General features: G+C 37.3%; 1 long non-coding RNA gene across 1 annotated transcript in view; it reads left to right on the forward strand.

The window, feature by feature from the left end:
* The window catches only part of LOC137436527 (uncharacterized), a 52031-nt gene that overhangs the window by 12240 nt on the left and 20217 nt on the right, over positions 1–19574 (forward strand). The window lies entirely within an intron of this gene.

A 19574-nucleotide genomic window follows, 5' to 3' on the forward strand; every position in this document is an offset into this window, starting at 1 on the left:
GCTGTATAATTTAATATCCTCCCCCTTAAGAAATTTCATAAATATTTTGTTATAGAACTCTGTTCCCTCGTCAGTCCATAACTTCTTTGGTTTCCTTTTATCCCTATCAAATATTGACTTAAAGGCTAACATTAAAGTATTACCTCTCTTGTTTTTCAAAGGAACAACCCAGGCAAATCTACTCCTCAAATCAATAACGGTTAAAGCATACCTGTATCCCTTATCATTATTTAGTTCGATTAAATCAGCGGACCATATGTGGTCGGTGTATTTAGAATAAACTTTCCTTCTTTTAAACTTTGTGATTATAGGTTTATGTAATTCATTAGCCAAAAGCTCCTCAGTCTTGATAACATCATTAGAGCCTAATAGTTTTTTGAGGGTAAATAACCAAGACCAAGTTTCAATTTAGCACTTATCATTTTTTTCACAATAAACCTATCAACTTTTTCTCTCAACGTAGGATTTCATATCAAAGACAAATTATACAACATTTCTCTGTCTGCTTCATGTTTTTCATCCAATGTGGTGGTATCCCCATAAGCAATATCATGATTCATACAAACTTCATCAACCCTATTTATAGGTTTAGACCAAGGTTTAGGATTGTCAGCCTCATCTAATCTTTTATCCAGAGTTGTTCCTGGACCACAGAAAGAATACCCTGGAAGGTGTAATTCCCCTGGAATTCCAGTTGTTGTAAATTTACTTCCTGACAGAAACTTTTGTATGTCTCCTCCACTTTTAGGAGAGATGAATTGGCACTTTTTAGAGCCACACACTTGACATATTCCTTTTTGATAAACTCTATTATTTTTAGCTTTAACATACAATACACTTTTAGATTTAGTTTTCTTTTTACATTTAAGACAATAACTCATATTTATTTATGAGAAAAATTCCGACAGAGTATCAAAACCTTTTTGGTTTTTAACATATACATTTCAATCTTTATTTTTAAAACATAAAGAATCCCAAGGAATGCCTTCACTCTCTCCTCCATTTATTTACAAATAAAACTAACTAAAGTCAATTATACCAACATCATCAACTATATAATCTTTTCCTTCTTCTTCTTCATCACCACTTTCTCGTTTAAACCTCCTCCCTGAAATTGTAGTAAAGGTTGTTTTCATTCTTTCAAATAATATTTTCCTGAGAATTTGAATTTCTTTATTTTCCTCCTCAGTGCGTTGAGTTTGATTTATTTGCTGTAATACCTTCAATCTTTTATTAATCTCACTGATTTCCATCTTTTTATATTTTTCCTCCCTCTCTCTTTGCTCCCTCTCCTCCTTCTCTCTTTTCTCCCTTTTCTCCCTCTCCTCCTTCTCCTTTTTCTCTCTTTCCTCCTTCTCCCTTTTCTCCCTTTCCTCCTTCTCCTCCTTCTCTCTTTCCTCCTTCTCTCTTTCCTCCTTCTCTTCTTCAACTCCTTCCCTTGCTACCCTTGAGTTTGAGCCCCAAAGAATATTATACATATATCGACTCATCTGGATTTTGAGATATTCTTGTATCAATAATTATTTTTCTCATAATAGGATACCAATAAGATTTGTTAACGATTTCTAAAAGAGTTTTATATTTCATAACTTTGAGAAGTTCATTTTTATTTAATATTTTAAACAAGTCTCTATTTGTGGGTTTAGCAATATCAGTATAAGGCCAGTTTTTAATGACAAAATTTCCATGTATATGCTCCAAATCATAAGGTATATAATACCGAGCACCCTTTTCTTGTAGGTATCCCTGAATACAAAAATTATAATTCTCTTGTAGTCTTTTTCCTGCCATTTATGTATCAGAAATATATGTGAGATTAATATTATGACAGGTAATACCACCCCATCTTCCCACTACCAAATCGGTTTGTATTCCTCGGCTTTCTATCCTTATCTCATTACCTTCCTTCTTTGTCATGCTAACCATCGCTATACTATCATATATTTTTCTTTTCTTAAAACCATGTATTTCTTGTTTATTAATTGTACTTCCACATAAATCCTTATCCTCACCAAGCGGATAATATTCTTCTTTACGAGACTGATTAAAATCATGTAGGTCTTCTATGTTTATTGAAAAAGACCAATTATACCCTAAATCAGGCATATCATACCCCCATTTATTAATTCGCATATTAACTATATGTCCTTCTTTATAAAATTCAATTGTAAGCAGGTAGTTAAATTCAATGATGAAAGGTGTATGGTCAGTATAACCAGGTGTTGTGGTTGTAAATTTTACTTGTTTAACAAAACGTGCTGTTTTCTTTAAAAATATATATTGTGATAAATCACTGTATCTAATTAAGTCATTCGCATCTGTAGGGTTTGGATAATTGATTAATTTATAAGTATTCTTCATATTTAAATTTTTACTTATACTATATTTTTGTCGTTCAGCCTGTGCCTTTGTATAATAATTTGATAAATCAATATCCTGAGAGGATTTTCCAAAGATAGAACCATCTTTTCCAACATAAGTCATTTATATTAGATAAAAAATGATATCATAAAAATTTTCATTATTGTTGAGTTGAAATAATACATATAAACATAATTGACCACAACATTTAGAATTAATTTCTTAAACTTGAAATGTTTGATAAACACCATTCTGTAAGAATTGTATTACTTCACCAGGTGGTGGCATACCATAACTATCAAAATAATATTTATCCTGACTATTATGAATACAAACCCAATGAGAACCATTCTGTGTGTCTAAATTCATAATAATGTTCTTTGTATTCTTATTTATATGTATTAATTCATCTCTCATACAAATAAGCACATTATCAATTTTTAGTGTTTTACAATACTTAGCTAGTTCTATATTTGACGTTGTATTCTTTCCAAATTGTTTAAACCATTTATCCATTTATTTATGAGAAAGATACAATCCATTACCCCGTTTAGTTAGTTTAACACCCGCTTGAACGATAGAGGAAAGCATATCTCCAACCAACAATCTAGCTTTATCAGGTAGACTTTCAAGTTTTTGAGCAAAATCTACAATTACACCACTTCCACTAATTTGTTTCTCCAACTCCTTGTTATGTCTTTCCAATTCTTTTTGAGCTTTTAGTTGTGCCTTCCTTTCGTTAGCAGTTTTTACCGCTGCTGAAATACCACCAGTCAATGCTCCCGCCGCACTTAAATCAGCAAATAAAGGAATTAGAAACGGTAGAAATCCTCCTCTTGACTCGTCTATTGAATATTTCTTTAACATAGGTTTTGTCATTTTAATTTTAAGTGAACCAGTATCATTTAGTGTTTTTACTTGTGTGTGTGTGAGTAAAACATCAATTCTTACTGCTCCTTTTCTTTGAATTGTATTAACATTAATAATACAAGGCTTTTGATTTTGAATACAAGATGTTAATTTATTAAGATTGATTTGATTAACATATACCCCAACCATTTATTTATGAGAAAAAACATATGTGATATTAATCATAACACCATTATCTGTATTAATCTGTAATTCTGTTTCCTCCAAAAGCAAACAATATGCATTAACCTCTTCACTCTCCCCTCTTTCAATGTATAGAGAAGTATCCACTCGATTAGACTTTATAGTTTCCTTTTGAGAACTCAGGTCAATTGCGTAGATTGTATAAAGTTTTTGAAACGCAACCATATCCAAAATAGGATCATTATTACCATTACTTTCACACACCTTTTGGTAGGACTTGTAGGCTTCCGCATAATCATTTTTTTCCCAATCAATTTCCAATCTATCTCGCGGATAAAATGTGCCATCAAGAGAAACCCGAAGTTGTTTCACCTTAGCATTATCACTCAGGGCATTATTCTTATTAGTACCGTCCTCTCCATCTGGTTTTTTAAAAATGAGCCAGAGGTATCGTGGCTTTCCTTGAAGAACACCCAAATTCCAAGTGTAGGTAGTGTGTTCCAGTTTAACGTGTCGACATCTTCTTTTAAGGTATGATACATTTAGTGGTTTCTTTGAGTTAAGTCTTCTATTTAACATCTCTTCCGTTTTAAGATTAGGAGTATATTCACTGGTATACCAACACAAATCATTAATAACAAATTTATTATTTTCTCCAAAAGCATTTTCAACCCCAAAAAGCAATCTATTTACATTATCATTCCTTTGTAGTTGAAATCTAATTTTAAACCCATACAAAACTTTATCATAATCACAAAATCCAAATATACCTTTCAGAGGTACTGCTACGGTAAAACTATTCTCAGCTTTTGTGTCATCATTATACATTGACTTCCTTTGACTATAACCAGGGTCTGCGTTTGTACCCGTTGACATATCAGGAATAAAACCTTCAACAGCTCCCTTACCCATTCTATCACTAAACGAATATAGTGTAAATTTCATCATTTCAGATGTAGCAGAGACATAATCAACCGCTTCAACCTCTTGTGTTCCAATATACAGGCGGACACTATCAAACATTTTCCAGAAGAAATCATTTACGAGTGTAGCATTAGTATTATTCGCAGCCTTAGTGAATTTAAATTTACACAGCAAGAAACTATCAGCTATATTCAAGTAAGTTTGTTGATTATTTATTTCAAAACTTTTTGTTCCGTTTGAATTCCAGTCTGTTCCTGTAATAGCATTTACCTTAAAATAGTCTTCCTTTTTAGTGGAGTTTGAAATGATAATCGTATCATCCAAATCATAGATACTATCAATCGCTTCCATACTTGTATTTATATAGCATTAAAATTGTTGAAACCCTGACCCAAGTATTTTAATGATTTTTTGTCGTTCTTGTGAAGATAGTTGAGTTTTACCTTTTTTAATTTCTTTGATTGCTTGTAATTTATGAGACTCCTTTTGAGCATCTTTTATACTCTTTATAGCACCCGCAACTGAGCCCACGGCAGAAGCAGTTGAACCAATTAGGTCTTTATGTTTAAGGATGGTTGAACCAATACCCATTAGAGTAGCAATTATACCATCTCCTTTATTTCTAAATTGATGTCCCACACCCCGTTGTCTCTTTGGTTTATAGTATCCTCTACCCACATACCTTGTATAGTATGGTGAAAGCAACATCCCATCCCCTGTAATTATTTTATATTTTCCCAACTCGTGTTTTCTCACAATAACCATTATTTATTTATTGAAAAACTTCACGTAGGTGAATTCTGATGGATATAATTTCATCATTGAAGGAGATCATACGATTATCTTGGTCGGTTATCCTAAAATTTACTCTGTATATGGTTTTTCCTGACACAGGTAAATAGACAAGATTTTTTGGTTCCATATTAAATTTATAACCAATCGGGGTTGAGTATGCACTGAATGAAAATATTGTATTTGTTCTTATTCCATCGTTATAAGCACCATCAATCAAATCACAATGAATTAATACTGAATTTATTCCGGAGGATATTTGAATGACATTATCACTGTAAGACGTCCCGTTAGTTTCAATCTTTTTTGAAGAGAAACCCAATAGCTCTCTGAACGAATTTTCAATCGTGAAATCAACTTTATAATTATTTTTAAGTTTAATAGTTGATTTTGAAGTGTGTTTTTGAATATCTATTACAATATTTTTTGGTTCATCACCTTTTTCTTTCATAAGGCGAGAGACTTCAGAAGATATTTGAGAAATCTCGTAAGCTCCGGGTGAAACTGTTATAGTTTTGTACCCACTTCCTGGATTATAACTAAACTTGTTGTTTTTCTCTGTGATATTAAAAAGTGTATTGTAAGTCTCCATTGACAACAAAGAAGCCTCATATGAGGTAAGGGGGTCAAGTTGTAGTGGGTAAGGGAATGATGCTGTGTAATCACTCGTTGTAAAATTAAAACTAAGAATTGTGCTTCTCATCTTATTTAATATCTCATAAAATATCTTTGTATTGACATTTATTAATTATTTTCATATTCATCAACTGGTCTAAAATGGCGGATGTTTCATTAAAACAATTGTTGTTTCCAGCCTTCTTACTACCTAACAACAATAATAGCCTATTAACTAATTGTGATGGGTCATTTGGAAGAAAGCTAACACCCGAACCAAGCTGACTTAAAGCATCAATAATATGTTTCTCCTTCTCATTCTTCTTACTTTTACCAGCAACAGAAACTCTATAATCAAGTGCGTTTAGTAAATCAATATATACCCTATCTTCCTCTCTTTCCATATCAAGTGGTTCCTCAAAATATTTTGAACCGCTGAATCCGGAGTTTGTTAGAAGAAACATTAATCTTGGAGTTAATTCAACATTTGGTTGAGCAGAACTTAAGAACACCAATTTATCATTAAATATCAATAACTTTTCTTTCACAAGATGGAACTGTGCTGGTTCTTCTGTTGGAATGAGACCTGCTCTGGTTTTTGAACCCGCCGAATACTCATTGTTTTGAGGAGCTTCCACAACATAATTAGGGGGTTGATTTACCTCCTCAAGTTTCCGAAGTAATCCCTCGTCATCATATTCTAATTCACCAAGTTCTTGCTCTGTCATTTGACTAAAATCTTTGATCATTTGAAGTTTTTTTTGAGTAAATTCTACCGTGGGGGCTGTAGGTGAGTGTTGAGTTTTCAAAAGTGGCTTAAAAAATTTCTCTTGTTTTCTTTCAAAGGCTTCTTCACCAGTTAGTTTCTGTCTCCGTTTCTTCTTTATCTCTTCCTGTTGTTTAACAACTTTTGAAACTAATTGTTGATGTTCCTTAAACTTTCTTGTTCTTTCTTCGGCATTCATTTAGTATTGAAAAAATTTCATTTAATGAATTGTAAAGGTCAATGGGGAAATTTTCCTTTTCTTCATCATTATAGTAAATGTGTTGAAATAAATCCTTTTCTTTAAATATTTCATCAAATTCTTTATTGGTATTAATACGAGATGTTATTTCTTCTTCACTAATACTTGTATCTCTGCTTTTAATACGTTTGCGTTGAGTCTCCTCATCGATATCAAAACCGAATGATAAAATCTTAACTCCATCATCACACAAATGTTTAATAATTTGTTTCATTCCTTCAGGATTAGTTTCTAAAATCCCAAGACCGTTAGATTTTACTTTATTTAATTCACTCTTACAATGTGAATATTTTGTAGAACCAAGAGAGACCTCCTCAAATATTTGACCTTCGTTCCTCAATCGCATATGTTCCTCCATTGAAATGTAGTAATAATCTTTCCCTTCTACTTCTCCTGGTCGCTTTGCTCTGGTTGTAGTACTCACAAAACGAATCATAGGGTGTTTTTAAAAAAAACTTACAATCTTTTCATTTTTACTATTCAAGAGTTTAGATTTATGAAAGTTCTTTCCTGAAGCAGATTTACCCACAAGATTAATAATAACAGTTATCATTTATATATGTAATTATGTTTAAAATAAAAATACATCCTTTAATATCTCATCTTGTTTCACAACAATATATTTATATTTTCCAATCGTGTGTTTCATATAATTTTCAAATTCTTTTTTACTACATAACGTAGAGCAATTATCTCTCCAAAAATTATTTACATCTATTGAATTTAACTTAAATAAAATAAAAGTATTAGCATTGTTTCTTATTGAACGCCGGGGGAGTTGAAAATATGACTGACTAAGATAAATACAATTACAAGAAGAATGTCTCCCTCTTGTATAGTAGCTATCCATTACTGTTTGGTTTCTCTCATTAACACAATCATCAAAGATAACGAGGATCTTTTTTGATTTATCTAAATCTTGAGGTGAAGGTATATCATCCGTATTATCACTGAGAATACAAGTTATGGGTTTTGGTTTCGATTTTGATTTCTGTGTATCACAAAATAATTGTATTATATCTTCAATATTATAATCATTTAGTTTGTTTTGAAGTTTAAATAAACCGATAATGTCTTCCTTTTTAAGACCTGCATTAAAACCCTGTGAGAGTAGTTGATACTCGGGTTGAAAACTAGACTTTGTAAAAATTATTAAATTATCATAATCTAAAAAATTAGGACCAAGGAGCATCTTTAAAAGTAAACAGGTTTTTCCACATCCGCTTGAACCAACTATTAGACATCTCAATGAATTTGGAATGTTTTTATGGTTATTAAATTTTATTTTATTTTCCCAAACGGGTAAAAAATCATTCATTTATATATTTGAAAAACAAGTCATCTAACTTTTTTTGAGCTATTTAAGAAACTCTATATTTTATCCTGAGTTCGGGTTTAATTTCAAAATAATTCATTATTTTATTTATATAGTATCTTGTATTAACATTTCCATTAAAATTATTTTGAATAATAAATATCATTAAACCCTTATACATTTCCTCAATACAAATAGTCTCTTCCCTTGAAAGAAATGGTGTATTATCATCACAATACTTAACATTCATCTCTCTTATTAATCTTGTAAAGTAATTCATTTTTGGTTCTAATTTAAAAGAGTTATATATTTTTTTATTTTTTTTATTATCATTAATTAAAATTAAATCACAGAAAATACATTGTTTATATGAACCCTCATTATTAAGCCCTATTCTATCACAAGCTGGACAATTCTCTAATTTATCATATGGAGAGTCTGGAAATTCTAAATATCCTTCAGAACTTATCATATTTATAGAGTAAATTTTTACTTAAACTAAGCGTAAGTTTATTAGCCAATAAATACAATGTTTCAAAACACAAAAGACAAATTTCAATCAATCTCTACTTCGGTACCAGCAGAAAAATATGTCAAAGATGTTATATTAAACAAAGATAAATATGGGAACTTCTGGATGAAGACGGAAATGGAGAACAAGATGAGTTCCACTATTCCATTCACAGGAAGAGCCTATCCTGTAAAGTCATCACTCAAGGTAAGTCTTACAAAAGTATCTCCACTTCTACTGGCTATTCTGACAAGGCTAGAATCTAAAATTGATCCTGAGGCTTTAAAGATGAATGATAAGACCATCGACAATTCTCGTGGAGACATTTGTATATACCTTAATAAACCCAAAAGTATTGAAATAAATAAAGATGTAAATATTTCTGGGACTTTGTCTCTCAGAACATTTATTATTCATGATTATTTGAAAATTACATTCAATTTGAGTCATGTTGTAGTTGATTCTGTAATTGAAAGAAAGTGTATTGATATAAATGGAAATTGTGTTTCTTACTAATAAAATGAGTAGTTATTCCGAAGAAGACTTTTTCAGTGATTCTGAATTTGATACTGAGAGCCTCGGATCAGAAGAAAGCTTTGGTATCTGTTCAGATGATAGTTATGAGAGTAGTTTTATTGATGATTCCGATTACTATTAGGCTATGAGCCAGACCCTCAAATTTTCGACATTATGCTCAATCAGAGGGAGGATGGCTAACAGTTCTTTTTGGCAAGGCCAGGGACCCTAGTGCTGAAAAAAATGTGATAGCAGTGTGAAACTCTTAGCCGTATCTGTGTTATCATCACATTTGTCAGACCACCCCAATAACGCTTTCGGTAATTTTTCCGCCTAAGATTTAGGGGGTAGGGTTCGTTTTGGGGCTTTCAAATAATATCTCCTATATGTATCAGTTAGTGTTGTATACCAGGTGAAAGGTAATTGAATTATCTTTCACATGATGTATAGAAAGTGCCTGTGTGATATATAGTAACCTCTTTATGATCATTCAAACATAATTATTTCCGCCAACCCTCAAAAATTTATCACAAAATCCCCAATGATAACAAAATTAGGCAAAAATTCAGTTTGGCGGATATTAAATGAATTTTTGAATTTGAGAAACACACAGTATGATTAAAGTCAAATTTGGGCCTTAAATCTCATACACCTTGATAAAGATGAGAAAATCCAATATACAGTAGTTGCTGTAACCATGACCTAAAATCCATAAATGTATATCTTTCCGCTCTTATGATATATTGATTTACATTTTACGATTTTTGACCGACAGCATGTATATAGTTTGTATACCATTATTGGTCTAAAAATAGTATATATAATATTGGGATGTCAGCCATATATAGGCCAAAAAGTACTGAAATTGGTGTCAGAAATGTCTAATTCTAAAAATATGAAGGCATTATGACCAAACTGTATGTGGTGTTCTTGAATATACCACAGACGTATGATGCATGTGATGATTAACCTACTCCATGTATATGTATGTATCCTAACTAACTTGGCGAGATAATTTACATCATATTCATGCAAACGTTTTTAGTCTTGTAGTGTTGTATGGTTCTCTTATATTACCAGCTATACATAAAGTAAACCAAAGGAAAACAATGTACTTTCTATTTAAGCAACATATATTTATAGACATCATACCATAAAGTACACGAGTTATCAATTCAGCGTACACCATATTTGTTACACATATGTACATGATCTTTCTCCATACAGTTCTACAATTCAGAAGTTATCCTCGTCATCGTCGTCGTCTTCTTCATCGTCTTCTGCCGAACTGTCATCACTCTCACCATACACTCTCTGGTTGTCACATGTGGTGAGTTTGCACATGTCTGTGCACTTCAAACCACTGGCCATGCAGACACACATGGGTAGTGTGCATCTTTTCGAACAGGTGCATGCCAGTAAATCCAGAACCGCCTGTGGTGCGGGCTGTCCTTGCATCCAGTCGACTGCCAGCTGCACGCGACCATCCTGGGTATCCCAGTGCCATCCTTTCCCGATTGGACTCGGTACTGCTGGATCCATCTTGAGACTCCTCTTCCAAATAGCGGCTTGATAGTTGGCTCGCTGTGCATGTTTGGTTAAGCAGTCTTTGCACGGAGGTAGCTGGTGACTGTCGATCTCTCCCCTCTTGGCACAGAACAGGTGATATCTCAAGTCATTCACCTTCACTGTCCCCGACTTCGGTGCGTACATGAGACAAGTGAAGTTCTCCAATTTATCCATCAGTTCCTCACTGACGTCCCAGTTCTCTCCCAGCTGTGTACATGCATCCTGCACATCTTTGTTGGTTCTGATGAGTTTTAGTGCAGTCAGTTTTCCTCGTCCAGTGAACGTGCTGACTGTGTCGCATCCGGTATAGGCATGCATTCCAATTAGGGCCTGACATACATTTGTGCCGACTGACTTTCCTATTTTCCCTATGTCTAGGATTTTAGCCCTTGCTTTGGTGCCACATTTCTGAAACAACTTGGCATGAATCTTGGTATGAAATGCCAAGACAATGACAAGTACGTCAGTGTCATCTGAGCTAATAAGCACAGACTGGTATCCATGTGCGGCAGCATGGGCAGCATGCAAGAACAGACGACCATCTGCTTCCTCGTGTGTGCTTTCCAGGGCCACTACTTCTTGGCTAGCATCAGATGTGATCTGATAACACTTGTCATCGCATGTTACAAAGAGAACCTTTCCCTGTAGGCGTCTGATGTACTCTGGTTTCTTCCACTCTTCGACCAGGAACATGATAAGACTTGACTTGTTCCCAACATAGCTGAGAAACTTGCGCCATTGCCTTACAATTTGAGATGCCGTGATGTTTTTCAGCTCAAGTCCAAGTTCTTCCCCCCTGGTTAACCGTTCGCTGTTTTTGATGGAAGTCTCCTTGTAGGTGTCAAAGACGACATCGATCCTCTGGCTACTGCATCCATCCTTCAGGGCCATGGATAGGACAATCATGGCCACTTCGGCAAATGTAGTTTGATCACCTGCCACCTTCTGTATAAGGAGCATCCCGTCAATAATTGTTGCCGAATTGTCGGGTATCCTTTCAGCCGGGGTCACAGTCCTTTGCAAGGCCGTGGCTAGGGCAGCTTTGTTGGTTTTCCGTAGAAGGCCTTCGGGTGTCGCCAGGGCCCATGGCAAGGGACCTAGAGGATGAGATAGCACCTCTGCCATGTGAAGATCTCGGCCCTGTGCCATCACGATAATTCTACCAAATAGAGCTCTGTCTGCTTGAAGAATTACTGCCCTGCCATTGCTTCTGCATTCCTTCTTCTTAGTGAGGTTGCTGAAAGTCTTCAGCTTGTTCAGTTGCAAAGGGTCGTGGAATTTCTTGATTGGTGGGTTGCTCTCAAGTCGCTCAATCTTGAAGTTTGTGTAGCACTTGTGTCCGACTTCCCATGCTTTCTCCAGATCCTTGGCAATATTTGGAGGGGCTGCACGTGTGGTGGAAATACTGATGAGAGAGCTGGCCATAGTGAATGGGTTCACCCAACTCTGGATCAGAGTTATCAGTGATGATACAGCGTCCTCGTCTTTCTTGATCCGTGTTTGCTGCAGATCCGCGTGTTGTACGTGTGTGTTGCTCACATTCACCATTTCCCTCATCTGGCGGAGAAACGCACTCCTGTGTTCGGATGTGACATAGTAGCGCTTCACTGCTCCGGATTTCAAGTTGAACCTGGTAGTGCCAGGTTCAACTACACTACACTTCAGTGTAGTCAGATTCGTTTGTGGCGGCCGTGTTTCTGTCATGTGCATCTTTAGTGCTTGGTCTCGTGTAACTTCTGTAGCAAGAGAAATGGTATCGTGCTTCAGCTGCCACAATGTCTCTACTTGTGGCAGCCATGATTTTCGTGTCACATTTACGCACGGCGCTGTTTCGCAGTGTTTCATCTGCTCTCAGATCAACAGCCTTGCTCAACCTTTCACGGGATGACGTTCCCTTGCACCACTTGGTCTTTCCACAGAATATACAATCCGGTTCATAGATGCGTGATTCCGAAGATGCCCTTCTGGCTTGTCTCTTGCTCGCTGAACATGTTGCAGCAGCATCGTCGGTTAAATTGGATTCAGCTTTTCGTTTCAGTGCTTCCAAATCTCGCTTCATGGTGAACACGCTCCTGCACTGCCTGTGGTAGAATACTCGGGGAATCTCCTTCTCTGGCAGCGACTGAGCAAGGTCGAGAATGGGTGCATGGTTCCGTATTTTGGCCGCATCCAGCAATGTAGTCCACGAATCGAATGTTTGAGGGCTTATGAGCGGATCTTCTGGTTTGACATCTAACGATAGCTTATGAATGATACAAACGTCCTTGGGAACTTTCTGAGTGATCGCAATCTCCATTGCAAGTATTTGTTCAATTGTCTATCTGCGGTACACTCTGTTTCACCACCACCAATATCACCACCACCGTCTCACCTGGAAAGACACATAATATCGAATGAGACCACCACCACCACCACCACTACTACAAATTAGCATCAGTTGCTATAGTTGCTTAAAAATGTATTCTGCACCAACAAATCTACAAAGAGAAATACATTAGATGTCGTGCACCGTGCACTATCGTGCACTGTCTGTCGTGCAATGTCGTGCACTGTCATGGTTGCAAATCACCTAAAATATAATGAAAATATTGACATTGATGACAACATTCATATTAGCATGTCTACACATATTGCATTGAATTTCATAGCACATCATGATCATATGTGTGAGGATATTGACTCTAATTATACTGTACTAGGGCATGCCCGTACTATATCTATATCTAAAATTATATCCCCCCCCCTCTATTTACATGAAATGGTTTGGTCCAAAGCGAACGGCTTGCGAGTACGGTGACAATCCCCCCCTCTATTTACATGAAATGGTTTGGTCCATTCGCAAAGCCAAAGCGAACGGCAGTTACGAATCGCAGTTACGATGAATCGCAAAGTAGTTTTAATTAGTTTTAAAACATATTTTAACGCCAACATAGTTTGCCAACGTGAAATAAATGAATACGCTCTCAAATGTGCCGTCCGAGGCAGAGTCTGTTCGCCACGTTCGGCACACGTGATAACTCGCTGCTCTCTGATTGGTTGAATCGTTTTTTGGACATAGCTCGGTAACTACTTGTCCGATTAATATGAAACCTTGAAAAGGCACATCCTCGGGTCCCCAGCAATATACCTGGCAAGTTTAAAGTATATCGGACCGGTAGTTGTCGAGAAACAGCGGTCGCATACACACACACAGACAGAGATTAGTGGAATTATAGATAGATGTGTGTCTCAAATCGAAACATACCTTTTACATACCTTTTGATTTTTGCCTATTTTTGTTCCTAAAATTGGGGATTTTGTGATGAAGTTTTGAGAGTTGGTGGAAATAATTATGTTTTAATAATCATTATAAAGAGGTTACTATAGATCACACAGGCACTTTCTATACATCATTTGAAAGGTAATTCAATAACCTTTTACCTGATATACCACACTAGCTGATATATACACGTGATATTATTTGAGAGCCAAAAAACTAACCCCACCCCCTAAATCTTAAGCGGGAAAAATGACCCGAAAAGCGATAAATGGGTGATCTGACAAATGTGATGATAACACAGATACGGCTAAGAGTTTCACACTGCTATCACATTTTTTTCAGCACTAGGGACCTTGGCCTTGCCAAAAATAACTGTTAGCCATCCTCCCTCTGATTGAGCATGGTCGACCCCTCGGCTCATAGCCTATATATAGAGTTTAGTGATGGAGAAATATGAAGTTTCTCACTATATAAATAACATGAAATCTGGTTATTGTTCCGCCTGTGATAAACAGTACAATCGATATGATATTCATATCAGGACCATTAAACATGCTATCAATACATCTGATAAGAGTAAAAATATGATAAGATGTGAACCTTGTAATAAGCTAATTGGAGTACTTGATAAAAGGAAACATAAACAAACAAAGCACCATTTAGATAATGTTCTTAACGGTTATAAAGAAGAAGAGATGGAACATTGTGATCTTTGTGATAAGGATATGAAGAAGACTAGTTATAGATATCACATCCTAACCAAGAATCATATGAATAAGTTGCCCCAAATTTAATTGAGTTTCCTGACTCTTGTTTTCAATTTTTTCATGTTTTATTTTAAGTAAAAGATAACTAGTAAATAGTGAAGTTTTTTTACTATATAAATATGACGAATTCTACTTACTGTGAGAGTTGTGAGCAGAACTACAAACATATCAAAAAACATTATAGAACACAAAAACATTTAAAGAGTAAAGATAATAAGTATTGTAACATTTGTAAGACATGGGTTCTGAGAAGTGGGTATGATCAACACTTAGATACTCAAAAACATTTGAAGAATCTCAAACCAAAGGTTCTTCCAAAGGTCTATTGTGAGCGCTGTCAACACTACATCCTCAAGAAGGATTGGAAGCGTCATGAGAAGACAAAGAAACACCAAGTTCCATATTATGAGATTGAAAATTTAGATGGTGCTTTCAAAGGAAATATTAAAATTAGATTGTTCCGTTTCAAAGATCCAGTCCCCCGTTCTCTGGGAGCTGCTGTTGATCTTACAAAGGAAGGAATAGATGATCAGATTGATAGGACTATATCTGAAATGGGAAGTTGTAAATATTATTTGGGGGCTAAATTGGTTCTTCGTAAAAAGGAAGATCCACCATTTAACTTTTACCTACATACAACAACTTATATGGTACTTAATAAAAATGATTATAATAGAAATAAAGAACAGGTCTTTAATGAGCTTAAATATAGTGAATATGATATTGATGATCTTATTGTCGGAAGCGGTCTCACTGTTGAAAAGGTTCTGTTTGTTGATGTTCACATTTTTAAATCTGATCCACTACAAGCAAGATCATATATTCAACTTCCTAAAATCATCAAAGATAAAAATGCTATAGTAAATATTCAGATTACTGATAACAAGTGTTTCTTGTGGTCTGTACTAGCATATCTACATCCAGCAAAAGAACATGCTGAAAGAGTAAGCAATTATATGAAATATGAAAATGAATTGAATATGAAAAATTTGAAATTTCCGATGACTCTTAATAATATTCCAAAGTTTGAAAAGTTAAATAATATTTCTATAAATGTCTATGGGTTGACTGAAAAGAATAAAGTGCAGATTTTACAAATCTCAGATGATGAGAAAGAAAAACATGTTGATCTCTTGTATTTCCGATCTGTTGAAATTGAACATTATGCTTATATCAAGAACTTTTCAAGATTAATTAAATCACAAGTCTATTCTAGAAAATGTAAAGTTTATCCATGTCGTCGGTGTTTGAATACATTTCATTCACAGGAGAGATTGGATACTCATAAACAATATTGTTCAAATGAGAAAGCAACAGTCATTACACTTCCAAAGCCTGGTTCTAAAATTTCATTCAAAGATCAAAATAAAACAATTAAACATCCTTTTGTGATATATGCTGATTTTGAGAGTATCTTGGAGAAAATAGCAACAGCAGCTCCAGATCCAAAAGAATCATACACAAATAAGTATCAAAAACATACTCCTTGCGGATTTTGTTATTATATCAAATCATCCGTTGGTGATGTGTGTGTGGAGACACTATACAAGGGTCTGGAGTGTGTACCCTGGAAAAGAATAGGTACACCGTATCCCTGCGTGTCGTAGGAGGCGACTAAGAGGGTTGGCGTCAGGAAGGGCATCCGGCCATAAAAAACATTGCCTCAAAAAGAGAACCATGACAATTACAACTACATGTGGGCAGGGTACAGCCCGAAGTGGAGATCGGTTTCTGAGGTTTGGGACATGGAATGTAGGGACAATGACAGGGAGATCAGGAGAAGTGGTGGAAGTATTGGTCAGAAGAAGAGTGGACATATGTTGTGTGCAAGAGACGAGATGGAAGGGAAGTGGTGTGAGAATGGTGAAGGGTAGGCAGGGACAGAAATACAAGTTTGTGTGGCAAGGGTGCCTGGAGGGCGTGAATGGTGTTGGTGTCCTGTTTTCTGAGGAGTTTGTAGACAGTGTGGTGAGTGTGACGAGAGTGAGTGATAGGTTGATGATGGTGAAAATGATGATTGGAAAGCTCTTGGTGAACGTCATCTCGGGATATGCTCCGCAGGTTGGTCGGAGCGATGAAGAGAAGGACAAGTTCTGGTGTGCGATAGAGAAGCTGATGGAAAACGTGAAAGATGAGGAAGTTGTTGTGGTAGGAGGAGACCTAAATGGACATGTGGGAAGGAGTATGGATGGTTTTGACGGAGTTCATGGGGGTTACGGATTTGGTGTGAGAAATGGAGAAGGGGAAAGGATTTTGGAGTTTGCTGATGGAGCTGATTTGTTGATTTGTAATACTCAGTTCCAGAAAGAGGATAATAAGCTTGTTACATACTCGTCAGGTGGGTCGACAACAACCGTTGACTACCTGATGGTGCGTAGGCGAGATAGGGGGCACCTCCGAGACACAAAGGTGATCCCGGGGGAGGAGGCTGTTTCACAGCACCACTTGGTTGTCTGCGACGTAAGGGTGAAAGGTGCGAGGAGATCTCGGCGGGTGAAGTACCAACCGAGAATGAAGGTGTGGAGGTTGAAAGAGGTGACAGTAAGGGAGGCATTAAAAGAGAGGCTGAGTAGGGTCGAGGATGATGTGGTTGAGCTTGAAAGTGGTTGGATGTCAATGAAAGCTAGTCTGTTGGGAGCCGTTGGTGAGGTATGTGGATGGACAAAAGGACCACCGAGGCACTCGGAAACATGGTGGTGGGATGATGAAGTTGGAAAGAGGATTGACGAGAAGAGGAAGAAGTTCAAGGAGTGGCAGAAGGCGAAGGGTACGGGAGCAGAAACAGCAGAGCATGAAAGTTATAAGGCAGCCAGGAAGGCTGCAAAGAAAGAGGTAGCAAAGGCACAGGAGGCATGTAGGAAAATGTTCGGAGAACGCTTGGATTCGGAAGAGGGTCAGAGAGCGGTATTCAGGATTGCAAAGCAGATAGCGAAAGAGAGGTGTGATGTGATGGCGGTGAGCTGCTTGAAGGATGAAGTGGGACAAATCGTTGTCGACCCAGATGGAATTAAAGGAAGATGGAAAAGATATATGGAAATGCTGTTGAATACAGAGAATGAATGGGATGGCAACATAGAGAGTAACTCAGTTTTAGGACCGGCAGAGAAGATAACTGAGAAGGAAGTTGAGGAAGCGATAAAAGCAAAAAAAAAAAAAAAAATACCACATTTAGAGGCCATTTTTCCCCGCAAAGCAGGGGTTGGCCTTTTTCGGGGACCGTGGTTGTTGTTGTTTTTTCGGTCCCCTTTTTGAAGCAATGTTTTACGGCCGGATGCCCTTCCTGACGCCAACCCTTTTTGTCGCCTTTTTCGACAAGCAGGGAATTACCAGTGAACTGGTACTCAATTAGCCGACCTCGGAAGGATGACAGGCTGAGTCAACCCCCTGGCGTTAATTCAGCGATCGACCGGGATTCGAACCCAGGATCCTGGTATCCTAAGCTGGCACCCTAGCCACGAGCCCAACACCAGGCGATAAAAGCAATGAAGGGTAGAAAAGCGGGAGGGCCGACGGGAGTTGTGGGAGATATGTTGAAGGCAGCAGGAAGTTGGGGTGTGAAGAGAATGACAGAGATCTGTAATCTGGTGGTGAAAGAAGGCCGCATTCCAGTGGATGGGAACTGAGTACCCTCGTCCCTCTATACAAGGGGAAAGGTGACCCTCTGGAGTGTGGCTCGTACCGAGCGATAAAGTTATTGGAGCATGGAATGAAGGTATTGGAAAGGGTGTTGGAGAGGAGGATAAGGAAGAAAGTGAAGATCGACGAAATGCAGTTTGGATTTATGCCAGGAAGAGGAATGACAGACGCGCTTTTCATTGTGAGGCAGTTGCAGGAGAAGTACATGGAGAAGAGGAAGAAGTTGTTTCTTGGGTTTGTTGATCTGGAGAAAGCATTCGATCGGGTTCCACGCAAAGTATTGACATGGGCATTGAGGAAGTTAGGAGTGGAGGAATGGTTGATCAGAGTAGTGATGGCAATGTACAAAAGAGCGCGCACAGCTGTAAGGACGAAGGACGGGAACAGTGGTGAGTTTGAGGTGAAGGTGGGAGTGCATCAGGGGTCGGTACTAAGTCCACTACTATTTGTAGCTGTGATGGAGGTGCTGGCTCAGAACGTAAAGGAGGGTTTACCGTGGGAGTTGTTGTATGCAGATGATCTGGTGTTGATTGCGGAAAGTATGGATGGACTGAAGGAAAAGATGAACACGTGGAAGGAATGTATGGAGAGAAAAGGTCTGAAGGTGAATATCGGAAAGACGAAGGTGATGGCAAGTGGTAAAGCATGTGGTGAGGTGGAAAGAACTGGGAAGTGGCCCTGTGCTGTGTGTAGGAAGGGTGTCGGAGTGAACTCCATTCAGTGTACAATGTGCGCTGAGTGGGTTCATCAAAAATGTAGTGGTCTGAGAGGGTCATTAACCAGTGTGGCAGCTACATTCAAATGTAAGGTGTGCACAGAGGGAGCTGCAGATGGAGGAAATGTTGAGTTGGATCTTGGAGACGGTGTGAAGCTGGAAGGTGTGAAAACATTTTGCTACCTCGGAGACATGCTGAATGGAGAAGGTGGATCAGACTCGGCAACGGTTGCTCGAGTGAGATGTGCATGGAAGAAGTTTCGGGAATTGAGTGGCGTGCTGATGATGAGGGGAGTGCCGTTGAAGCTGAAAGGAAAGGTGTATGCTGCATGTGTGAGAAGTGTTATGATTTATGGGAGCGAGACATGGGTAATGAACGTAGAGCAGCAACGAAGGTTGGAAAGGGTGGAAATGCGAATGGTTCGACGGATGTGCGGAGTATCGTTGAGAGAGAGGAAGACAAATGATGAATTGCGAAAGATGATGGGAATAGAGCCTGTGATTGATGCTCTGAAG

Source organism: Myxine glutinosa, chromosome 11 (genome assembly GCF_964187855.1).
Source record: "Myxine glutinosa chromosome 11, kmMyxGlut1.1, whole genome shotgun sequence".
In the NCBI taxonomy this organism is placed as follows: Eukaryota; Metazoa; Chordata; class Myxini; order Myxiniformes; family Myxinidae; genus Myxine; species Myxine glutinosa.